Source organism: Mauremys reevesii, linkage group 20 (assembly GCF_016161935.1).
Source record: "Mauremys reevesii isolate NIE-2019 linkage group 20, ASM1616193v1, whole genome shotgun sequence".
NCBI lineage: Eukaryota > Metazoa > Chordata > Testudines > Geoemydidae > Mauremys > Mauremys reevesii.
The window spans coordinates 10346661-10371261 of record NC_052642.1 but is presented as its reverse complement, the minus strand read 5'-3'; the positions used below and the strand labels follow the sequence as shown (position 1 = coordinate 10371261).

At 43.7% G+C, this 24601-nt stretch overlaps 1 protein-coding gene across 3 annotated transcripts in view; it reads right to left on the bottom strand.

The window, feature by feature from the left end:
• The window catches only part of AUTS2 (activator of transcription and developmental regulator AUTS2), a 1174081-nt gene that overhangs the window by 1066030 nt on the left and 83450 nt on the right, over positions 1-24601 (bottom strand). For all 3 annotated transcript variants that reach the window (XM_039507742.1, XM_039507744.1, XM_039507745.1), the window contains exon 3: positions 11328-11444. The gene's annotated coding sequence lies outside the window, so the exon portion shown is untranslated. The remainder of the gene's footprint in view (positions 1-11327; positions 11445-24601) is intronic.

Sequence of the window (24601 nt, the reverse complement as noted above, 5' to 3'; positions counted from 1 at the left end):
AAGGCAGTGCATTCATGTGGGCCCAGATATCCTCTTAGGCAGAGAAGGCCCATTGACTTAATGGGAGCAGGATTGGACCCTTATGCCCTGTCTACACGAGAGTCTTTCAGTAAGAATGTTCCCAGCAGTGCCACCAGCAGTTCCACAGGCGATAGCTTTGTTGGAAACCATTGTTTATGCAAGTCTCCAGCAGCTCCCAGCTTTTTCATCAGTGTGTCATTTAAACCTGCTCAGTGGTGGCACCAACACTGGATGCAGCCTTGTCTAGTCCACAGACCAGTTCAGCTGCTGTATAAACTAGTTGCAGCAAAGCTACACTGATTTATACTAGTTAAGGATCGGGCCTCCGTATGAGACACTGCTGCCTTCTGACATTTGTAAACAGCAACTATATTTAATTTTGGAAAACAAACCGTTGCCTGCCACAACACTATTCCTACACCTGTACTGCTACTGGCTGCAATCACTAGAGAAGAACATTTCTTACATTAGGGTTCTGAACCCTATTGTGGCACCATAATACAGTTGAAAATCCTGTTTTATAGACTCAGATAAAACATAAATTGTAAGGCAATGAAAAAGGTTTAGAAAATCTTCCCCATTATGGAAGAGTGTCTCACAACCTTTTCAAAATGCAATATGCAGGCTATAAAACAAAGGACAATAATTCCATGGATACTGATTTCTATGAAATGAAAGAATAATACCAGAACACCACTTAGCAAGCTGAGAAGAATGACACCACTAGATTCTCTCTGAAATCCTCTCAGTTTAGCCGTACAACTCTGTCTTGCCCAGAGCCTAGCATGCTAACTCTGCTTTGCAGAATAAAATGCTGCAGTTACAAACTTAAAAGAAGAAAGAAAGGGAGAAAGATGTGAAGCAGACAAGACAAGACAGAAAAGGCCATATCAGGCCATATTTGAAACTGGATTTCGATGATAAGGCAGAGAGATTCAGGAAGGCTTTTCCAGGTGGAAGGAGCTGCTGACAAGTCTCTTGCACCATCAGTAACACAACTGTGTTAAGTGACAGAAAGTAGGCAGGGGAATACATAGACAAGCTTGGGGTCAGATCCTCAGCTGGTACAAGTCAGTGTTGCTCTACTGACGGACCTCTGGTACACAAAGATAATTTTTTGTACTGTCCCCTGAAATGAATGAGAAGCCCTTGGCATTGTTTGAAGATGGGTTCGACATGGTCTTGTTTCTTGTGGGAAAGCCAGCAGCAATGTTCTGCCCATGCTGGAGTCTCGAGAGTGGAGCGCCAGTGAGGCCAGAGAGATTGGAGTTGTAGTAGTAAAGCCAAGAGGAGACAAAGACGTGAATGAGGAGCCCAGTAGAGGTGGAGCCAAGGCACACGTGGCCAACATTATAAATTCGCTCAACTCCATTTGTGCAGACACAAGGGGCCTCGTTCGCCGTGCTTTTGTGTCATTAACATCTGTGCAGCGTGACACACTACCACATCAGAATGGGAGCACTAGATGCCTTATCGCACTCACTGTGAAGCGAGATAAACAACACAAGATACCAGGTGGTGGAGAATCAAGCCCAGTGTACAGGTGAGGAAGAGAATTTAGAGTCAAGAAAGGCCCCAAGGTCACATCAAAAAGCCACAGGGTGTCTGGAGGCGACGCAGTTGCTATGGATTTTACACTGGAGAAAGAACGGAATTTTGCCCAGTGGAGAAAAATGGGAGGCCTGAGTCAAGGAGGAAAAGGATGGAGCTAGAGTTGCATACAAGGAACCTCTTCTGTGCTGAGTGAACTGTCTTGAGGCACTTAAGTGAAGGAAGTAGAAATGAAGCTACATGTTTATTTGGCACAGAGTTCTGTGGCACCTTATAGACTAACAAACATTTGGAGCATGAGCTTTCGTGGGTGAATACCCACTTTGTCGGATGCATCCATAAGTTGCCACAGGACTCTTTGCCCCTTTTACAGATCCAGACTAAAACGGCTACCCCTCTAATGTTTATTTGGGTGACACAGAAGCAGGGAGAGGATCCCAAAAGGGACATTTAGGAGAACTGCTTTGAAGCAGCATGGGATGGGGGGTGGGAAGGCAGGAGGAGTTGGGCAGTGAGAGGAAATTAGTTTAAAAATGGCCACAGGGCCTTGGAGATGAGGACAAGAAGCTAGACTCCAATATGGAAGGCCAGAGAAGGGATCTGAAATAGGGTTGTGACACAGCCAGGGCAGCAGGAGCGAAAGACGACTGTGAAGGCACAATTTTGGATGGACCAAAACAGAGCAAGAAGAGATACAGAAAGGCCAGGGAGGAGGAGGAGGAGGAGAAGTAGATGAGCTAAAAGTTAAAGGTGGTGTGGACCACATCCTTTGTCAGTGATGATGGAGAAGATTCGGGAGCCATGTAAGTGGAGATCTCTTTCAGAGCAGCAGTATAGCTGGATCAGTCATAGATACCGTGTGGATTAACGTTCTATCCACATTTATAAGATTATGTAGGAAGAAGCCTTCCTTTTTCATAAAGTCACCCCCCTGAAGCCACTGTGAAGACTGGTAATAGCAGTTAGTGGGAGACCACAAAATTAAGACCTTTTACTGCTGGAGTGCCCCTGATTCTTTAAGAATTAATGATGTGGTCTGAGTCTAAATGTTGATAAAAGATCCAACTGCTTCAATAGCTGCAGCAGTTCATTTAGAAATACCATGTAGATTTCAGGTTCTTACATGGAAAACTGACACAACACTACAGCCTTATTAGCAATCAGCAACTACTGAGTAAAGGCAGCTGAACACTAGCTGTTAGCTAGCATTCCATGGCATAATCCTCATAGGACAGAAGACAAGTGCAGAACTGGGCTGAGAGAACACAGCTGACAACATTGTTTTAATAATAATAATAATAATAAATAGTACAGTAGCACCGTGATGTACATGCAGCTTTACAATTTACTTAACATTCCTGAGTTTGTATTAATAGCTCAGTTTACTGTGGATTGTGCTCATGGTAAAAGGAAGCAACACTGGTTTATATTATATGCAAGATGGTAACAGTAGCCAAAGCACATCTTGCCTGTTGGTCATCAAAAGACGACTTCTCTGTATTTACAGATCATAGAATCATAGACTATCAGGGTTGGAAGGGACCTCAGGAGGTAATCTAGTCCTCAAAGCAGGATCAATCCCCAACTAGATCATCCCAGCCAGGGCTTTGTCAAGTCTGACCTTAGAAACCTCTAAGGAAGGAGATTCCATCACCTCCCCAGGTAACCCAGTCCAGTGCTTCACCACCCTCCTAGTGAAAAAGTTTTTCCTAATATCCAACCTAAACCTCCCCCACTGCAACTTGAGACCATTACTTCTTGTTCTGTCATCTGGTACCACTGAGAATAGTCTAGATCCATGCTCTCTGGAAGCCCCTTTCAGGTAGTTGAAAGCAGCTATCAAATCCCCTCTCATTCTTCTCTTCTGCAGACTAAATAATCCCAGCTCCCTCAGCCTCTCCTCATAAGTCATGTGCTCCAGCCCCCTAATCATTTTTGTTGCCCTCCGCTGGACTCTTTCCAATTTTTCCACATCCTTTTTGTAGTGTAGGGCCCAAAACTGGACACAGTACTCCAGGTGAGGCCTCACCAATGCCGAATAGAGGGAAATGATCACATTCCTCGATCTGCTGGCAATGCCCCTACTTATACAGCCCAAAATGCCGTTAGCCTTCTTGGCAACAAGGGCACACTGTTGACTCCTATCCAGCTTCTCGTCTACTGTAATCCCCAGGTCCTTTTCTGCAGAACTGCAGTCATTCGGTCCCTAGTCTGTAACAGTGAATGGCATTCTTCTGTCCTAAGTGCAGTACTTTGCATTTGTCCTTGTTGAACCTCATCAGATTTCTTTTGGCCCAGTCTTCTAATTTCTCTAGGTCCCTCTGTATCCTATCCCTACCCTCCAGTGTATCTACAACTTCTCCCAGTTTAGTGTCATCTGCAAACTTGCTGAGAGTGCAGTCCACGCCATCCTCCAGATCATGAAAGAAGATATTGAACAAAATCGGCCCCAAGACCGACCCTAGGGGCACTCCACTTGATACTGGCTGCCAACTAGACATGGAGCCGAATGACTAATATGCTGGACCACATGTCTTTGTGCAAGGTTTCTTATCCCCTCTGCCATCTGCCTGTGTCTGATAATGCTCATAAACTAATACATAAGTGTTAACTGAAAGTTTGGGCCTCAGTCAGCCTAGATGACCTGAAATGGATGGAGCAGTGCTGATTTAATTCATGTTGCACATCGTTACATAAATGGCAAACACTTACCATCAGATTACCACCTGGCGACTCATGTGAAATAAGTTGGTGGTCTCCAGTCAGTTCCTAATGAACAGGAATTCATATCACAAAACCACCACTATAACCGGCACGACTTAGCTCCCTGGTTGGCCGTCTCAGTTGAGCAGTAAATGAATGGAGGCCAGGGAGACTGAACTTCCTTCTCACCCCAACACCTCTAGGGCAATTTAGGAGCAAATTAGAAGGTGGTGCAAGGATGTTGGCTGTGCTGCTTTCTCTGCTTGGTGAATAAGGGAAGGACAATTAAGAACTAAACGTCATCACTATAAATTAAGGGGGAGATTTTCAAAGGCACAAAGGGCAGTTATGCATACAGTTTAGCTTCCCAACTTCCATTCATTTGCAAGTGAACTTCTCCTTGTGTCTTTGAATCTCTCTCCTTAAACACGCCCCCCCCACCCCCCCGCAATTAGTTTTTATTAAAGGAGGAATAAGTCATCCCTGAAGGAGCATGGTGGGCTAAGGACAGCATTTCACTTTATTCTGCCCAAGGACAGCTTTATTCTGGCTAAGGACAGCATTTCACTTTATTCTGCCATTGATCATGAGTATATTTGAAGACTCAGATATCAATGGATATCAGGCTTGCTGCAGGTTGCAAATGCTGTAGTGTATGGAAATAAGGTAGTAGCCCTTTAAATAGTTTGCGAGTCCTCTGATTCTCACTGCATGCTGTGTTGAGAAGCCACCAGAATTCAGTCACAGCAGAAAAGTGTATGTAACTAGGCATGGCATGGTTGTGTATATTTATTAAACAGTTATTTGGGACCTAATTGTGCCTGTGGGATTTATTCATATTGTTTTTGTTGTGTAAAGAGCAAAAGACAGCAGATGCATTGGAAGGAGCCAGGTGTTGTTATTAATTATTATTAGTTTGTGTTATGGTAGCAGTGAGAGGCCCCAACCAAGATCAGGGCCTCATGGCAGCGCTGCAAATAAACATAGTAAGAGACAGTCCCGGTACTGAAGAACTCACAGGCCAAATAGATGAGAGAGAAAGTAAGTACTAGCTCCATCTTGCAGTAATACTAATGAACCTGCTGCTTACATAGATCACAAAGCACTTTACAAGAGAAATAACTATTGTTACCCCCATTTTGCAGATGGAGAACCGAGGCCCAGAGAGATTAAGAGTACATCTGCATTGCAGCCAGGGTTGTGATTTGCAGATTGTGTAGATGTACCTGCACAGGCTGTGGTCTGGCTAGTACACTAAAATAGCAGTGAGGACACGGCAGGATTGGTTTCGGCCCAGCCTGCACAAACCCACGTGATCACCAGCATGAAATGTGGGCTGCCACGTCCTCACTGCAATTTTTAGTGAGCAACCTAGATTAAAACTAGCCTGGGTATGTCTACTCACGTTGCAGATCACACCTCTGGCTGCAGTGTAGACATGCCCAAAATCATAGCAGGAGTCAGAAATTCAGGGACTCTCCTGAGTCCCTCCCCAGTGCCTTCATCACAAGACTACTTCTCCCAAGTTTGGTGAGGGAAACTTTGCCTTATGCTAGGCAGGATTGTCACCCCTGGCATTGATAAAGCCCCATATTCATTCACCACATTAACAATATATTAGTGGAGCAGATTTCAAGTGCAGAGACTACATCTGTCATTACACACACTAGTCGGATTTTTGCTTGTAAAATAGATGCTAACATAAAACAGCACTTCTGTGTTTATTTTCCTAAAATCTGCTTTTGGAAGAAAAGTAGGGGACTATTTATTTAAGTAAAAACTTCAAAGAAGGTGAGATTTTGCAAATGCTATGGGTGAGACAGCGAGAGAAACCAGATGTATGGTATAGACCTATTATAGATTAAATGAAATTTCTTCTATGAAAGACTGGGAAGAAGTCGCCACATGAACTAACATGTTTACTTGTGATTATGAAGTGCAGTGGAGCAGATAAAACCATTTAGTTATATAAAAAGTAGTTATTACTAGGATATAATGATTTGCGGATTTGTAATGCTATTATAAATTGGATCAATATGTTCCAGTTCATCTTACTGTACATTTTTAACTTAACTGTCGCACTTATGATACATGCTGTGGGTAAAGTCTAAGCTAGTGGATACAGAAAGAACTCCCTTGAGATACGACTGGTTGCGTTGTAGGAGGCACAGCGAGCTCTGGAGCTTCACTAATAGTCATCTCTCTTGTTCAGGAAGAGAGCTTAATTGTCATGTAGGATATATGGGATGATCTCTCAGGGGTTCATGTTGACAGAGCATTAACACACATGAAAGCTTTTGGATCCCATGACATGATCCATCATGAAGTAAAGACAAGTTGTCTGCATCACATAGGATGGATTTATATAGAAGTCAAATCATTAGCATAGAAAGGTCATCTCTCGTCAGTCATTATAGTATAACACAGATAGTCGATAACTTCTTGAGTTCCCCACAGAACAGTATTCAGGCCCTCTTACAGCTGTGTTTTTAGTGCTGGTAAACAACCCAAAACAAGCTTTGCTGGGGCCTGCAAATGTAGGCGCCACTGAAACAGAACCACCTGGATTTCAGGGTACGTCTACACTGCAGTGGGGATCATGCCTCTCAGCCCCAGTAGAGAGACTCTCATTAGTTCTGCTCATGCTAGAGTGCTAAAAATAGCAGTGTGGATGTAGCGGCTCAGGCTAGCTCCCTGAACTCAGTACCCAGGTGGCGGGGGTCAAGCAGGCTTGGACTCAATGTGCTTAAATGTCTACACTCCTATTTTGAGCAAGCTAGTGCAAGTCTGTCTACCTGGCTGGGAGGCATGCTCCTGGCTGCAGGATAGACATACCCTCACACTTCTACTCTGTGCTCTTCTTTAAGTGAATAGAAACATATGGTATAAACAGCCTTGCATGTATACTACTGCCCTCCACAGGATGCAATCAGAACTGTGTTTCATAGGCTCTCTACTGCTAATAGCTAAAGAAGATATTAGTTTAGTTCAAGTGGCAGGGGCCTGTGCATTTGAAGCAGGAGAATCTAAGTTCTATCCCTGCTGCCGTCACAAAGATTTCAAAGGCTGTGCTGTAAGTACAATGGCTACCAGACAATCTTAAGCTACAGATGAGTTTCACTTTTATTTGTCCCTATTATTTTGTGTTATTGCCTGGCAGAGATATTAATTAAATGTGGTCAGGCCAACACTGGTGGAATAATTTCTCTGCATGCAGCAACCAAGCCCCTGGGCCTGAAAAGATCATCGACAAAGTGTCCCATTAAAAAATGGAACATTGGATGATGTTGAGCAAGTCACTGCCCCTCTTTATGCCTCAGTTTCCCGATATGTAAAATGGGGATCATGATACTGACCTCCTTTGTAAAGTGCTCTGAGATCTGTGGATGATAAATGCTAGGTAAGAGCTAGGTATTATTATTTCAGTGCTGCGCAATGAGTAAGAGGTGAGTCTGGTTGAGCCTGATGCATTCCAAGCCCAGATATAACTCCATTGACTTTACTTAGGAAATTATGATGAGAAACCAGCATTGCCATGAGTGCTATTTTATAATCATTCAACAAACCATTTCAGATTGTGTACATTTCAGCGGAGGTAAAGGCCAGGTTGAAAGTTTAACCCTAAAGTTCCAAAGCCATTACTGAAGCAGTAACAGTAGCCTTTTACAGACTGTATACGGATGACTTCTGAGCCTGTCAACTATATTGTCTTTCAGTGGCAGCCTGAACCTTTTGCCTTTGTGGTAACTTTGCCAGCAAACAGATCTGTAGCATTTTATATCATCTCTTTTCAGAAGCATCTGTTTAGAAAAGTGTCACTAAAAATCTTTAACGACAGGAATATAATAGATTTTGAAAGAAAATGATCCTGGTGTGGCAAATGACCCACCTTGTTCAATATTACCCTTACCCATATCAGATGGTAGCTTTACAAGGGTGGCTTCATAGCTAAACCCACCTAAATTTAGAGGAGATCAAGTAAAAGGCTTTGGGGTTTGTCTCATTTAATGGGCAAATTAGGACAGGCTAGATCTGTGCTCTAAAAGAAACAAACCACTGGTATGCTGTGATAGATACAAACCACTGGGATGGAACATTAAGCATCAGCTAATGGATTTGACTTTTGATTAAAAGGCACCATTATGATCTAGTTTGTTCTCCTACATGACACAGGCCAGAGAACATCACCCAGTAATTCCTGCATTGAGACCATGGCTGGTTTGAACTATAACATATTTTTTAAAAAGATAGGCAGGGTGAAATCCTGGTTCACTAAAGTCAATGGCAAAATTCCCATTGACTTCAGTGGGGCCAAGATTTCACTCTGTTTTTTATCTCTCGATCTCAAGATATCAGAGGGGTAGCCGTGTTAGTCTGTATCCACAAAAACAACAAAGAGTCCGGTGGCAACTTAAAGACTAACAGATTTATTTGGGCATACGCTTTCATGGGTAAAAAGCCCACTTCTTCAGATGCATGGAATGAAAATTACAGATGCAGGTATAAATATACTGACACACAGGGCCGGCTCCAGCATTTTTGCCGCCCCAAGCGGCGCAAAAAAAACCCAACACAAAGCTGCGATCGGTGGCACTTCGGTGGCAGCTCTACCGCCGCCGCTTCATTCTTCAGTGGCAATTCGGCGGCAGGTCCTTCCCTCCAAGAGGGACTAAGGGACCCGCTGCCGAATTGCCGCCTGAAGAGCCGGAGGTGCCGCCCCTTTCCGTTGGCCACCCCAAGCACTTGCTTGCTGCGCTGGTGCCTGGAGCTGGCCCTGCTGACACATATATTGCCTACTCTGTCCCCATATCTACTCTAGCGACACCATCAGAGGATCCAACCACATGAGCCACACCATCAGGGGCTCATTCACCTGCACATCTACTAATTTGATATATGCCATCATGCGCCAGCAATTCCCCTCTGCCATGTACATTGGCCAAACCGCACAGTCTCTACATAAAAGGATAAATGAACACAAATAAGACATCAGGAATGGTAACATACGAAAGCCGGTAGGAGAACACTTCAATCTCCCTGGACATTCTACAACAGATTAAAAGTAGCCATCCTTCAACAAAAAAACTTCAAAAACAGACTTCAAAGAGAAACTGCTGAGCTACAATTCATTTGCAAACTTAACACCATTAATTTGGGCTTGAATAGGGACTGGTTGGCTCACTACAAAAGCAATTTTCCCTCTCTTGATGTTGACATCTCCTCATCAATTATTGGGAGTGGACCACATCCACCCTGATTGAACTGGCCTTGTCAACACTGGTTCTCCACTTGTAAGGTAACTTCCTTCTCTTCACGTGTCAGTATATTTATGCCTGCATCTGTAATTTTCACTCCATGAATCTGAAGAAGTGGGGTTTTTACCCACAAAAGCTTATGCCCAAATAAATCTGTTCGTCTTTAAGGTGCCACCGGACTCCCTGTTTTTTATCTCAAGATGTGATTTTTGTTGTAGCCAAAAACTGTACCCCACAGTGAATCTAGCATTAACATGCTTAAGAAGCTTTGTTTGGAGAAAAATGTGGCCTGCTCCTTTGCACATGATTTGATCTAGATCTTTCATCTAGGAAGGTGTAATAAGCCAGCCAGAGAGTTAGGATTTGTCTACATGCTACATTAAGTTTAACTAAAGGTATGGTTTTAAAAGTGATTTAGTTAAACTGGTGAAAAAAAGGCAACGTGGAAGCTCTTATTTCAGTTTTGACTGAGCTTAAATCCATTTAGAACAGGTTAAATTGAAATAAGACACACACAAACTGAAACAAGGGCCAGCAGTGGGTCTGCACTTGTTTAACTAAATCAGTGCAACGTTGCATGTGCACATCCCCATAGTTAAAAGAAAGAATGAGCTTCTGTAAAATACACAAAGCTAGCGCTGAGCATTGGAGAGGGAATGGTTGCTAACCAAATATCACAGCAAGTGAAGTTAAGATTTTAGGAGTAATGATCTTCAAAACACATAATCTATAAGGTGCTGGCATTGCAATAAGCTCCAAGCAGGCATAATGGTTGACCCACATGGAGCTCTCCAAACCATCTGCCATGCAGGCAGAAGCCTGTTTTGATGGAATATACTGTCTGCTACACCCAACAGTGTGTCCAATAAAACTATGGTTCATGGAGAGTTCGTGGGATCTGCTCCAGGACTATCCTTGCTGCAATGCATGTTGGGCCTGATCCTGTCAGGTACTGGGTACCTCCTGAGAAGGGCTAAACACTGCTAAGACTCATGGGAGTCAAGAGCACCCCGCCCTTCTCAGAAGCTCTCAAACTTTGCAGGATCAGGCCCATTGTGCACTAGTGCTGGTTGAAATTTACTCCGCTCATGACAAGGCAACAAGAGCATGAGCTATGAATTGACTACACAATGGTATTTAAATACTGCATATATTAAGCACTGCAGTCAAATGCTGGCAAACGACACAGCATTGGCTTGTATTTCCTTCAATTCCTTCCACGTTAACAAAAAGAAAATCAAAAACAAAAAACCACCACCAAGAAATGGATTTTTTTCGGCTTTGTTTTACTCCCACCTTGCCTGCCCCCTGTAATCTGATTTTTACACCTCATCTTTATGTTTTTATTCAGCTCATCTTTGTGTTTTCTCCCACCCCCCACACCCCTGGATCAGCTTTTTCTCCATGTCTGGCACCTGTGATTATCTCCTTCAGTTTCACAATGCAGACTTGCAGAGCAGCATTTAATAACAGGGAAGATTTGACTGACTGTAGCTTTGATAATGGTGGTGGGAAAGGCACAATCATTGCCTCTTTCAACAGTACGCTTTGTGAAGAAAGCCTTCTACAGTGTCCCAATCTGATCAAAATCCCAGATTCCACCCATAATTATACCTTTCCTCCCATACCTATCCACCTTCTTTTCAAAATTAAACTATTGTGGGGTGACACCAGCCTCTTGTTAAGTGGGGGAGGTGGGAGGTAAACTCCTTAAAGAGAAAAATATTAAATTCACAAGGCAAGAGATTGTATTTCTTCCATGTCCTTTTATGTACCAGCACTCACTCTGAGTCTTACCTAAAGGAGCGTCCATTTTTTGGCTGTCTACTTTCTTTTTGCTGCGGCAAGGTTGCGATCTGGTCAGACCTTGGACACCAAGGCAAGGTGGGGCTGGTCAGTTATTAGATGAGAGACCTGCAAATAAAATACGAAGGACTGCAGATTAGTAGCCAGTGATGAATAAATGTTCAGATTCTGCAAACATCAATACCTCCAGCAGGGAACGCTCTATCTGCTGTGCTTGGGAAGAGATATAACATTGAGGTCATGTCCACTTGTGTCCATGAAAGATATTATCGTATTATTTGGGAACATTACGTGGTCTAGCGGCTAAACAAGGAGGCTGGGTGAGTCCCCAACTCTGCCATTGACCTGCTGGGTGACAATAGTGAAATCACTTCCACTTCTGTGCCTGAGTTTCACCTTCTGTGCAATGGGGATGGTGCTGACCTCCTTTGTAAAGCACTTTGAAACCTACTGATGAAAAGCACTAGGTAAGTGTATCACTATTATCTGTAATAGGAGGGCCTTGGTTAACTTCTAACTTGGATTACATTCTACCTGTCTTAAATTCACCCTACAGTTTCAGTTGGATAAATTGTTCTTCACTTCTCTTTAAGAGACAAAGCACTTTGGAAGTGAATTAAACTAAACTGAATTAAGGACACTTTATTTCTGAATAACTGGGTCCATACAAGGGCTTTATGTGGTTTAACTAATCCACTTCAAATTGACACCTTTAGTTAATTCAGATTAATTTTCCTGGACGTCCCCATGTAGACAAGCCCTAAGTCTCAAGATTTCTAGTAAACTGATGCATGAGGATATGTCTACACTGCAGTCAAAAACCCACGGCTGGCTGATGCCAGCTGACTCAGGCTCATGAGGCTCAGGCTGTGGGGCTGTTTAACTGCCCTCTAGATTTCCACGCTCTGGCTGGAGCTTGGGCTCTAAGATACTGTGAGATAGAAGTGTCCTAGAGCTCGGGTGCAGCCCAAGCCCAGATGTCTACACTGCAATTAAACAGCCCTGCAGCCTGAACCCCAGTTAGTTGACACGAGCCAGCCGTGAGTTTTTAATTGCAGTGTAGACACACACTCTCATCTGTGTTGGCAAATTGCCTGAGTTCTGAAACTGTTTTCAAGAACCAACCCTGGAAAGGGTTTCAAGTAACACGGTTGTGTTGGCTGGCGTGGACAGAGCTTACCCAAATTAAAATGATTATGGAAGCAAAGAAATGACCAATCAACTGGAAAGGTTTGAATGGAAGGGATACGAGGTGGAACTTCTGGCAAAGCACATGACTGCAAAATCAGTTGCAACTGCCTCTGGATTGCCTCCTGGCAGGAAGAATGCAGCTGCTACATTCTAGAATATGATCAATAAAGTGCTAGCAAGCCTGGACAAATTCACAGTAGCCTGTTTTGATGAGGACTAGTTACTGCACGCATAGATAGGGTGCAAACGGGCCAGACTATCATACAGAAAAATCTCAGCTTGGCATGGCCGAGGCAACACATTTAGGACAACGCATGGAGAGTCAAGTGATTGATCCGAGTCCACTCAGGTCAATGAGAGTCTTTTCCTTGACTTCAATGGGCTTTGTATCGGGTTCCCTGCCATTAATGACCTAGTCTTCAGAATGGATTTCAGCATCGTTTTTTACATCCAGTTCTACTGGCCAACACAGTACAGCAGGGCCGAAGTGGTGGGAGTTTGTCTTTACGTATCACTTCAGCTCCCAAGCAGGGTACACAAGCTAGCAGCTAATACACTGCGCCAAATCCACAACGGCTATAAATTGGTGCGTTGACTTATGCCAGCTGACGATCTAGCCCTGCATGCTGATCATAGTTTCCTCATATACCATGCACTCAAATCTTTTGTATCTCGGCAGCCTATAACTATTGGCTGCAGATGCTATTTGAAAAATCATATCTGGATTGTAACTTTTTTCCACTTCTATTTTTTTTCTTTGGGAGCGGGTAAGAGAGAAGAAAGATTACAAAATTCTTCCTGTTCCAGCACAATAAAATACTGAGTTTGAGATATTGTTGGAAAAAACATATGAAAACAGGCCCATGTCTGGGTTGCATTAAGTGAATCAATTGCACTCCTTTCTGGAGGATATGCTGTTTAGAAAGGATTTTTTTTTTATTAGATAGAATATTTACTCTAATGTGACCTTCGTGTGTGTTACACTCCTCATTGCTCTAGGCTTTCTCAGTCTGATACCCACAGTGGTAGACTTCCATCAAGAGCTACCGTTTGCCAGTTTAACTTTTGCCAAGCACTGCTTTTGCACAAATAGTGAAAATTCTTTCTACGCACATCTCCTTGTTCTTTGCAAAGATAAGTGCACTGTTATTACTCAATTCTCTCTCTCTCTCTGGGGTCTGACCTTCGGCAGTTAGCAAGGCCACTCCAAGGAAACTCCCGCCTAGATAACTATAGCTGTGATTCCAGATAAGTGAAAGGGAACCCTGTATTCTTAAGCATAAAACATGGATATAGTCTAAGAGGCTAGAATTTCACAGCAGCAAACACGTCAAACTCTCTTATTTTTTCTTTCTATGCCTTAATTGGCACTATCTTCTAATATAGTATCTTCAGCCACGGCCCTAAATTAATTAATCCCATTTGCATCTGTAAAAAAGTAAGGATGGTAGAGCTGATGAGGTAAAAAAGCCAACACTGGCTCATTGTCGTGCAAAGGTGAGAGGTACGAAACAACTCCATGACAACAAGTATCTTTGTTATACCACTGTGCTATTCATTTTTGGAGAGTCATCATTTTACACTTCATTACACAGTGTTCTGTCTTTTTCTATTGAAATCAATGGCAGACTGAGTAGGCACCCTGTTTTGTTACAGTCTTCCAGGCAGCTCAGACACTTCTGGGAATCAGGAGCAGAAGAATAATGCGTTTCAATAAACAACTTATCGACCAAGTAGGAGTTAAGTGAACCTGTGGCGTACTCCTGTAGTCTCTCTGCTCGCATCATTATTGTGCTTTGCCTCTGCTCCTTTTACAATCAATACCTTGCAATGACTTGCCTGATCCAAGACCAGGGTAAGGTAGATACTGGGAATAATGGGGACACGTAGCGATTTGTCAGCCAGTTCACTAGCAATCTGTCTTTCTAGCTTCTTCATTGTTTTAAAACACTGAAAAAATCCCGGTATTATCAATGTAGCTAGTTAACAGGTACAGGATTCTAGTTGTGGATAATCAGGAGACATCTGGATAGCCCTTTAAATTCTTTGCTGATCAGGGAGCTGCAAAGGAGCTGGCATGGGAGTGGCTCTGTGTGTCTCGGGCTGTCTGCACTCTGAGGGATTCTCAGGCTTTCGTGAAGTTATTTTAGTTAACAATTATGGCTGGGATTTTCAGAGAAGCCTAAGAGAATTAGGCATGTAAATTCAATGGGAGTCAGATACCTAATTCCTTTAGGCTCCTTTGAAAATCCCAGCCTACATAAACATGATAGGTGAAAGCAGATTTAAGATCTTACTCAGACAACCCCAAACGTGGGCTCCTTGTCCATCCCTAGCCTACTTCCTGTCAGCACAAGCAGGGTCCACAAGATGTTGCTATGTCACATCAGGGCTCGACCCTTAGCAGAACCATGTGCCGTGTGCTATCTATCTACTAACCATGTCCAGGGGGAGACAGTCAACAAGTTACCAGATGACTTTTCTATGGTCTGGTCTGCACTTACAATTACGTCAACCTAACTACATTGCTCAGGGTTGTGGACAATTCTGTACCCTGAGTGCTGTACATGGGTTGACTTAACCACTGGTGTAGATGTGGCTAGAATTCTTCTGTGAACCGAGCTACCCCCTCGTTGAAAGACTGATTAATGACATTGATGGAAAAACCCCTTCCATTAATATGGTAAGTCTCTCTCCTATGCTGCTTCAACAGCAAAGCTGCAGCACCATAGCTGTGTACCTTTTAGGTTCCACAAAAACGGACACCTCACTTTTGCTATGATTAGCTGCCGCCCATCACACGCACCAAAGAGCCACACTAGAGCTGACCTGGCTGAGAATTGAGTGAGATCCTCTTTATAAATACTGGATGTAGTCATGCACGTTTTCCCCTTTTTCTTATAAAAGGAAACACTGCAAAGCTCTGCAGAGCAGTTAAAAACCAGGCACCCTAACCTGATTGCCTTCTAGACCACCTCTATGATGCACTCCTGGACTTTCATGATTGGGGTGATGTCTCCAGTTTCAGGTGTGTTGGGTGTCGTTAGAGCAGGAGCTGGTGGGGGGTGATGGATGTTGTGAGATAAAAGTTGTATTTTCTGTTTGGCTGTGGATTGATGATCTCTCTCTATGCCTGGTTAGTTAGCACCTATTACTGCAGAGCATGAAATAATGTTAATTCCATTTACAGGTCACCTCTGGATAGACCATATTGTCTAGGAGTCCTAGACTTCACCCTGGGTTTGAGTCTACATATGAGAATATTGCTGTGCTTTTTGAGCAGCATGGTCGAGTGGATAGGGCACCGGCCAGGGACTCAGGAGTAGGGCTAGGTGGCAAATGGTTTGCCAGGCCATGAAGATTTGAGGCTGACTTCTTGGATATTTTCAAAGCCATGATAATTTTGCAAACCGATAAATTAAAAAACACTTGGTTTAGGTCACTGAAGTGAAATATGTCAATTAATTTTGAAACATTTCATTCCTACATTGACCTTTTTTACTTTTAAATCTGTTTTAGGGTAAATTAAATAAAATTTTCTACATGAAAAGTTGTTTCTATAACAAAAAAAACCCTTTGTATTATAAATGTCACAATGGGATATTTCTGCAATTTTGATAAAAAACCAACATTTTTAAAAAGTCAGGACATTCATCAAAACTGACCATCCTATTCAGGAGCCTTCGGTTCTAGTCCAACTGTGCAGTTAACCTGTGTGTGACCTTGGACAAGACACTTTGCCCCTGTGTTCCCTTTGCACTCATCTGTCTTTTCTAATTAGTCCGGAAGCTATTAAGTGCTGGACTCTCTCACTATAGGCTTGTGCAGAGATGAGGGTCTCTAGACCCTCTTGCATCCGACGAAGTGGGCATTCACCCACGAAAGCTCATGCTGCAAAACGTCTGTTAGTCTATAAGGTGCCACAGGATTCTTTGCTGCTTTTACAGAACCAGACTAACACGGCTACCCCTCTGATACTAGACAGTACTGTTATACACAGTAACTAGACTTTTGTTAACATTGTTTTTCATTTCCCCCTCCCACTCTCCCCCGCCCCCACCCGCAGGGGAGAATTAGTTAGGGGAATCTGATCCTAATTAATCTTCACCACAACACTGGAACTAGGTAAGTATTATACTCTTTTACTCACAGGTGGGGAAGTTAAGGCATGGAGGGGTTGTGACTTGAGGAAAATAAAAATCTCATAGCAAACCAGTGTCAGAGCCTCAATTGTTTAGCTAGATCAATTATATTTAGCTCAATTGTTTAGCTAGATCAGCACCCAATAGTGGATTAGAACTCAGAGGCTCTCAGCTTTGGTCTCAGCTCTCCAGACCACATTGTATCCGAGACAGGCATCCAGTAGAAGAAGAAAGACTAATAAGTTAGTAGTACCATTGAACAAGAAGCCCCAAAAGAAAACAAATGCTTTTAGATTATACTAGGGTGACCAGATGTCCTGATTTTATAGGGACAATCCCGATTTTTGGGTTCTTATCTAGGCTCCTATTACTCCCCACCCCCAACTCGATTTTCACATTTGCAGTCTGGTCACCCTAGATTATACCCTGCAGCTCCCCCATGCCTTTCAAAGCAGCAGGGAAAGTATTATTTCAGCTGTCATGGAGCATTTTAAATCACTGACCATTACAGGTGATGGGCCCAATCAGTGTTACTGCAGCGTGTAAAGGCCATGCTACAGGACTCCTGTAATGCTGGAGACATATATATGAGGCAGGGGGATTTTTATTACTCACTGGATCAACTTAACTAAACTCCAATAATTCCTCCTATTAAGTAAGTTCACCCCTCCCCGTCCCGCCAAGACTTATTTATTTGCATTGTGGTAGCACCTAGGAGACCTGGTCATGGACTAAGTGCTGTACAAATAGAACAAGGAGATTGTAAGCTCTAGCCCTAGGAGATTGTAAGCTCTAGCCCTAAGACACAAATGAGACTCCCGGGATTTTTGCAGGCACTTGCTGATTTAAATAAGCTGCCAAGCAATTCAGCCCCCTTGAATTGCACGAAAGACATACTTAAATTCCCCCCCACAACTTTTATCAATAGGTAAAGAGTCTAAAAATAGTCAATAAAGGATTATAGCACCTGCTGTTGGATCACCAATATGTAAGAGTATTATTTGTCCAAAGTCAACCTAGAGAAATATTTATAGCAGGGAACTGTTTAGCAATAGGCGTACAAGATCTCAGGTGTTGCTGGCACCTACATTTCATATCTGTGCAGTTGATCCTATTCTAGTTCCTCTTATATTAAAGGGTTAATTTTAATATCCAGTTGGTGGAGATTTGAGAGCCAGGGGTCAGACTGAAATCAATGGAGTTACATCAAGTAAGACTGGAGAAACAGTGGAGAATCAAGCCCTCTGCACCTATATTGAAATGTACCATTTCAGCTCATTGCTTGGAGCAGTGCCTGCTTAATTTCCTGTCTTGAAGTTTCATTCATCTTTGGGAGAGACCCTGGCTGAGACCCCAGTGGGAAAATAATGACAGCAGCATGTATAGGGAACACAGCATTGCCTAGCCTAGCACCAAAGCATTGCCATTTTACTGGGGAAGGAAAGAAGACCCACTTTGTTTGTTCAGTGACATAGCCCTCAGGTTTCCTCCTTATTGTTTCCTGAGCTAATTTCAAACACTCCAGGAAAGATGTTCCTTGCTGAAACACTTACAATTAATGGCTTCTCTTTTGCATCATTGGAGGAAGATGTATGACAAATAAATTGCACCAAAAAATCCAATGCATCACTCAGAATTCTGTGTCCTTTGCTTCCACTTCCAGTCCCTACCAGGGCCGGTGCAACCCATTAGGCGACCTAGGCGGTCGCCTAGGGCACTAGCATTTGGGGGGCGGCATTTCGGGTCCTTCGGCGGCGACCACGGTGGCCGCATCTTTGGCCACCCCGGTTGTTGTCGGCATTTAGGCGGAGGGACCTGGGGCAGGTGGGCACGGGGAGGGCCGCCTGCAGCAAGTAAGGGGGGGGGGAACGGCACGCAGGGGAACTCCCCGCCCCAGCTCGCCTCTGCTCCATCTCCTCTCCTGAGCACGCCGCCCCACTCTGCTTCTCTCCCTCCCAGGCTTGCGGTGCCAAACAGCTGATTGGCGCTGCAAGCCTGGGAGGCGGGAGAAGTGGAGCGGCGATGGCGTGCTCAGGGAGGAGGCGGAGCAGAGGTGAGCTGGGGCGGGGAGTTGCTGCATGGCTCCCCAGGCTGGGGGGAGTTGCTGCGGGGGGGGGGGGCACCTCAGGGCGGAGGGTGGTAGTGGGGAGCTGCTGCAGGGGGGTGCCTTAGGGCGGAGGGGAGGCGGAGAGCTGCCACAGGGCTTGGTGGGGGGGCGCAAGGTGGAAGTTTCGCCTAGGGCACGAAACATCCTTGCATCTGACCTGGTCCCCACAAAAGCAGTATCAGGTGCAGATAGTGCTGTTCCTAATGTCTGTGAGTGGGGAATTTGTATGAATCTGGTGACTGCCTTACTTTCGTAAAGCTTTCCCACAGTAGAATGTTAACCTACTGTCTTCTTGGAACTGCCTATTTAGTAGCACCAACCAGAACTGTGGTGACATTGACTTCCCTAGATGATCATTGAGAACAGTTTACAAATGTTGTTTGGCTTGTCCCTTTGGTTCAGCAGCTATTGCCAAGTGAGATTTTAACAACCTCCAGAGAAACACTACTATGGACAGTTCATAAGGAGAAATTGACAATGCTGTTCTTCTTATGGCAAGTTTCTATTTATGGGTTTGCAATAATGGGATTTAATGATGTAAGTGGGAGTAAGGAGGGGAAACCAGGCATTTCAGTTCGCTGCTTCATCCGTCTTAATCCTGGGTTGAGTCATTTCTGATGCTGAATTCAAACTCGTGCTCAGCGGTTGCACTTGCAAAGCAACAAAATCCACTGACTTCAATGAACCTACACTGATTTACACTAGCTGAGGATCTGGCCCCAGTATTCAGCTTTGCTAACAATAGTTTGCACATGCATTGCACTTTTTGTCTCAGGATTAAGTTTCACAACACTCCTGTCAGGTAGGTCACTATTAAAGCCATATTACGGATGGGGAAAATGGAAGCCAACTAGAGTAGACTATCTAGAGATGACCACAAGAGACATGTCAGAGCCAATAATTTATTTTGAATACCCCAAATATGCAGTTGTTTGGAAGCCAGGCTTTTACCATGCTTATTCATAAAATTCTAAGTGACATTTGCAAAATTTGAATCTTGGTTCAAATTTCACACATACCTAGAGTTCAGTATTCAGAGCCACAGTTTTAGTTCAAGGCCCATCTCTGATGAATTGACGTGCCCAAGATCACAGATACTTTTTTTTTTTTTGGTCCTGCTGTAACATGTGTTAACTGATTGCCAATGAACATGTGTTAACTAATACAAGTTATCATTGCCCATATTGCACAAAAGTTTGTGCCAGGACACAAATGTACATTCTGGGTCACAGCTCAGCCTAGGCTGAGCATCCTGAGTGTGGTGTTAAGTGATCACTCAACCCTGATCTGCACTACAAGCTTATGATGGTATAATCATGTCATGTAAGGGTCTGGAAAATCCACACCCCTGAGCAACAGTTATATGGACCAACAGTTATATGGACCTGGGTGGAGACAGAGTTTTGTTGACAGGATGGCTTCTCTCATAGACATAGCTCATGTCTTCACTAAGCACTACAGCCCTGTAAGTGTAGACAAGCCTTCAGTGTTAAGGTGCTTGAAAGAGCTCTGCTGTATTCTGTGTTTAGTTCCAACCAGCTGTGCTTAACAACAAGCGCTCCACAGTAGCCCACCCAGAGTGTCTAGGAAGCTCAGCCCTTAAAGGTACAGTCCCCAATACCACACTGAGTTCTCAAATTCTCCCTTTCCCATTCCCATGTCATACTATAGATCCCACATGCACAAGGCAGAGCAGATCTAGTCTATGAGCTGTCAGTCTAATTTGCAATTGGCACAAAAATATATGACGTCGCGCAGAGAAAAAGCCCCCACTCCCATTAGACTTTTGGCAGACACCTTTGGTGGAACTGGCAACCGCTGGCTCTCACCACATTAGTATTCAATTATATTTCCCACATAAACAGCTGGGGGCTTCTCTTCAGTGACAAATGTGTTTGATTTGACTTAATCACCACCACAAGGCACAGCATTGCTAATGTTTCCTGCTGTATGGTTTTAACAAGTAGGGTGATTCACCTAGCATAGAAAGAGAGAGAGTTTGACAGCAGGAGAAAGAATGAGAGAAAAGGGTCAGAAAGAATGAAGGACGATGAAAGCCACAGAGAAACAGTATTACAAGTAGCTATTTTAGGGGTTCGTCCCTCTTTACCTGGTCATTGTAGTAACTAGTATTTTTGGGTGGGGTAGCGGAGGCCCCTTGTTAAAATTTCGCCACCAAATTTCAACAGAGGAGCGGGATGATGTCGTTGTAGAGTCCATGTCCTCGCTGGATAATGCTTCAGCCATCCCTGCTGGGAATGACTTTTGAGGCTCATAAAAACACACATACGCCAGAATGTTTAGAAGGGCTTGGCACCCGCAAATGGTGTCAAATTTTCAAAAGAATGTTGCACACTGGGTAGAGATGGTTGGGGGAAAAAAAATCAGTAAAAAATTTCAGGAACATTTCACAATTTAGCTGATTTTCAAATTTTGGATCATTAAAAAGTCAGTGTTCAGAAATTTCAGCAAAACATTTGATCGTCAAACAATTTTGACAGGCTCTAGCTGATCAAACAGACCCCAATATTTCAAGTGTGTCATCAACAACTGAAAATTTTGACCAGCTCTATTGAAAATCTGGCCATAAGGGTCACAATAGGACTTAATTATAGATTTAGCTCCCTATAGTCAGGCCCCCAAATTAGAAAGGTTTTGCCCCAGTATTGCGATGCTCACCTCATAGTATCTGAATTACGTAACAAAATCCTCCGTTCTTAGCTGGTGTAACCCTACCTGGGTGATCTTGAGTTGAGCCATTACCCCTAGGAAAACCCTACCAACACCCTAGCAAAACAAAACATTGCACTGCACATGAATAAGAAATGAATCATACGCGATAGATGTTAGTCATGTCACTTACTACACTACTGGATGGTGCTTAAATAGGCGGTATAAGAACCTGTGTGGAATGAAGCGATGGCGCCAAAAATAGTTGGTGTTTGGACTAGGAAGAGCAAGAGAAAACAACTGAGTTATGCATGCTTGTCGGCTCCGACTGGAACTATTTAAATAAAATATGTTTTGTTTCTTTACCCTGAAACTGAATCCCTGGCCTCAGTCAAATGGAATCTATTGAAATAATAAATACAATACAATATTTGGCACTTACTTAGATATATAACAGCTTTCTCTCCAAAGTACTTTACAGACATTAATTAATCCCCACAATCTCCTTATGAATCTGAGTTAGGTAAGCGTTCAGCATCAGTAGTTAGGTAAAACTCCAGCAGCTAAGGAGGGAAATCTATTCTAAACCTGCAATTCCCAGAGTAAAGCAAGGATTTCTCTGTTGTGGGCCAGGGATTTCTGTTTTTATCCTGGATTTTGAGCAGGAAGTCCCAGAACTATATCCATAACCTGAAGCTAGGCATGAAAATGCCTTAGTGAGCCAGGGATTCCAGCAGTTAGGCAAGAAATGCTGCATTTAATTGTGCTGTATCTTTAAAGAACAAAAATCTTTGCTGATTTTCTATTAGATTCCCCCCCAACCCCCCGCCTTTTTTAGAAGTAAATTCACACCAGAATGAGAAATTATACATGGTGCATAAGCTCAACACAAATTAAAGCATCTGAGTTATAAACCTCTGAAAAATGGAGTTTATGATGGAAACAGCAACTGATCATTAACTCTAGTGGTGCTATCGGGTGCTGCTATAATTCTCAAAGCAATTGCTTTATAACTCAGTAGATTGCTGTAGGGTGAGGAATTATTTTAAAGCAACATAAGATGCAATGCTATTTATTTTGACAAAACTTAACATTATTAATGTTATGATTACATCTGTACCAGCTATTGAAATAAATGTCCTGCAGAATAATTATAGGGGTTTTCATGAGTCCTGTAAACTGAGCCAATGAAATAACCAGCTCTCATTTCTGACTGGAAATGCCTGACTGAGCTGTCTTAGGGTACGTCTACACTACGGGACTATTCCGAATTTGCATAAACCGGTTTTGTAAAACAGATTTTATAAAAAATCGACGCTGCGCACACAAAAACACACATTCGTGGTGTGTGCGTCCATGGTCGAGAAGCGATTTCGATTTTGCGTTTGCACTGTGGTAGCTATTTCCCTATAGCCCCCCACCCCCAGCCCCCCCCCGCCCCCCCTGGACTTTTGGTTCCCAGTGCCTGATGGGATGGGGGCAAAAAAAAATTGTCTGTGGTGGTGGGTCTGTAAATCATCACAGTCTCTGGTCCTGAAAGCAGAAAGCACCGCCTTCCTTTTTTTGGCCTGGCAGATGCAGATGCCATAGCATGCAACATTTTGCCGTTTGTTGTTTGCCGTTTGTCTCTCTCACCATGTATGTGAGATGCGATGCAGCTACGACAGCAGCGCTACACAGCTTTTGCTTTTGCTTTGCATGACAGCAGAGATGGAGGAGATAGCATACCATCAATCATCCAAACCCTAATAAATTGGAAACTGAGGATGATCACCATAGTCCTTTTTGTTGTATTTGCTGCTAGTGCCCTGGTCAATCAGCCAGGGGTGCAAAAAAAAGTGGTTGGTTAGCCATATTGCACATTCCATCGTTTTGTACCATTGGCTGCTGTCATAAGTGCCCCTGGCCGATCAGCCAGAGCCAAAAAGCAAAATTGAATGATTCCCTGAGTCAATCCTCTCTCCTTTTTATAATCTAAATAGAATCTATGTGCTGCCTAATAGGCAGCTGTGTGTGAGAGAACCTGCTCTGTGTCAGAGCCATGCATATCTGTATGCTATTATTATCTGGGGTGCTCTCAACCCCCCCAACCTGTTGATTCTCCCCTCCCTGCCTTTCTTGGCTACCGTAGCATTGTCCCCCCCCCTTGTGTGATGAATTAATAGGAATGGAATAGGAAAGACACACACTGAAAGATGAAGAAAGTGGAGGAAGGCAGCCTCCAGCTGATAGTAGTCAGAGACAGGACATTAAGCAGTGTGTAGGAAGCCCAGCATCCCACTGCTAGTCCAGGGGGCAACTGAATCTTTTTTACACATGAAGGGTGGGGGGCTATGATGAAGCCCTGGGGCTATGATGAGGATGTGATGATCCATATTGCCATCCATCCACACAGAAAAAAAATGGCTTATAGGCTGATGGCGCGAGGATTAGGCTGATGATTTTTGTCCCATCAGCTGGATTTTGATCATCAGCTTATTTTGATCATGAGGATGGATTCATGGATTTTTGATGATTTTTTATGATTTTGATCATTTGTACCATCAGCCGCCCATGACGGGGCTGCACTAGATGGGGTGTTGACTGCTGTGCACTCTGCGTCTCTGCAAGCTCTCAGTAAAGAGTAAAGATAATAAAAAAGAGTCAGAGGTTACCTTTCGCTTTTGGGGGGGGTGGGGGGGTGGGGGTGGGTGAGTGAGGCCCTGCCCTGACCCACTGCCTTTGCGGGCACTGTGTTTGGAGCTAGAAGCATTTGGAAAATAGCCAAGAATGCAAATGCATTTCAGAGGATAGCCAGGAGTCCTGGGTCCCATCAGCCCCTTTTTTGATTTTTTGGCTTTTGTCCTTTGGCTTTTCGCTGCACGCTGCAGTGCGCTGGAGTCCTGTCTGTCCCATTCTGGTCTGAGATTTTTAAAAAGATCTTCTGATTCGGTCGCTGATCTGCGGATGATAGCATAGATTGGATTTGCATTAGCGGTCCACATCCACATTTTTATTTTCCAGATTTCTTTTTTTTTGTTTGATTTCTGACTGCACGCACCCTGGGCTGCGGAGAAATATTCGGCGAAAAACAGGAAATATTCAAAAGTTTTCGGGGGCTTTCCTGTTCAGATTGCCCTCCAGAGTCCAGTGCGCGGAGCGGGTCAGTGGTGCAC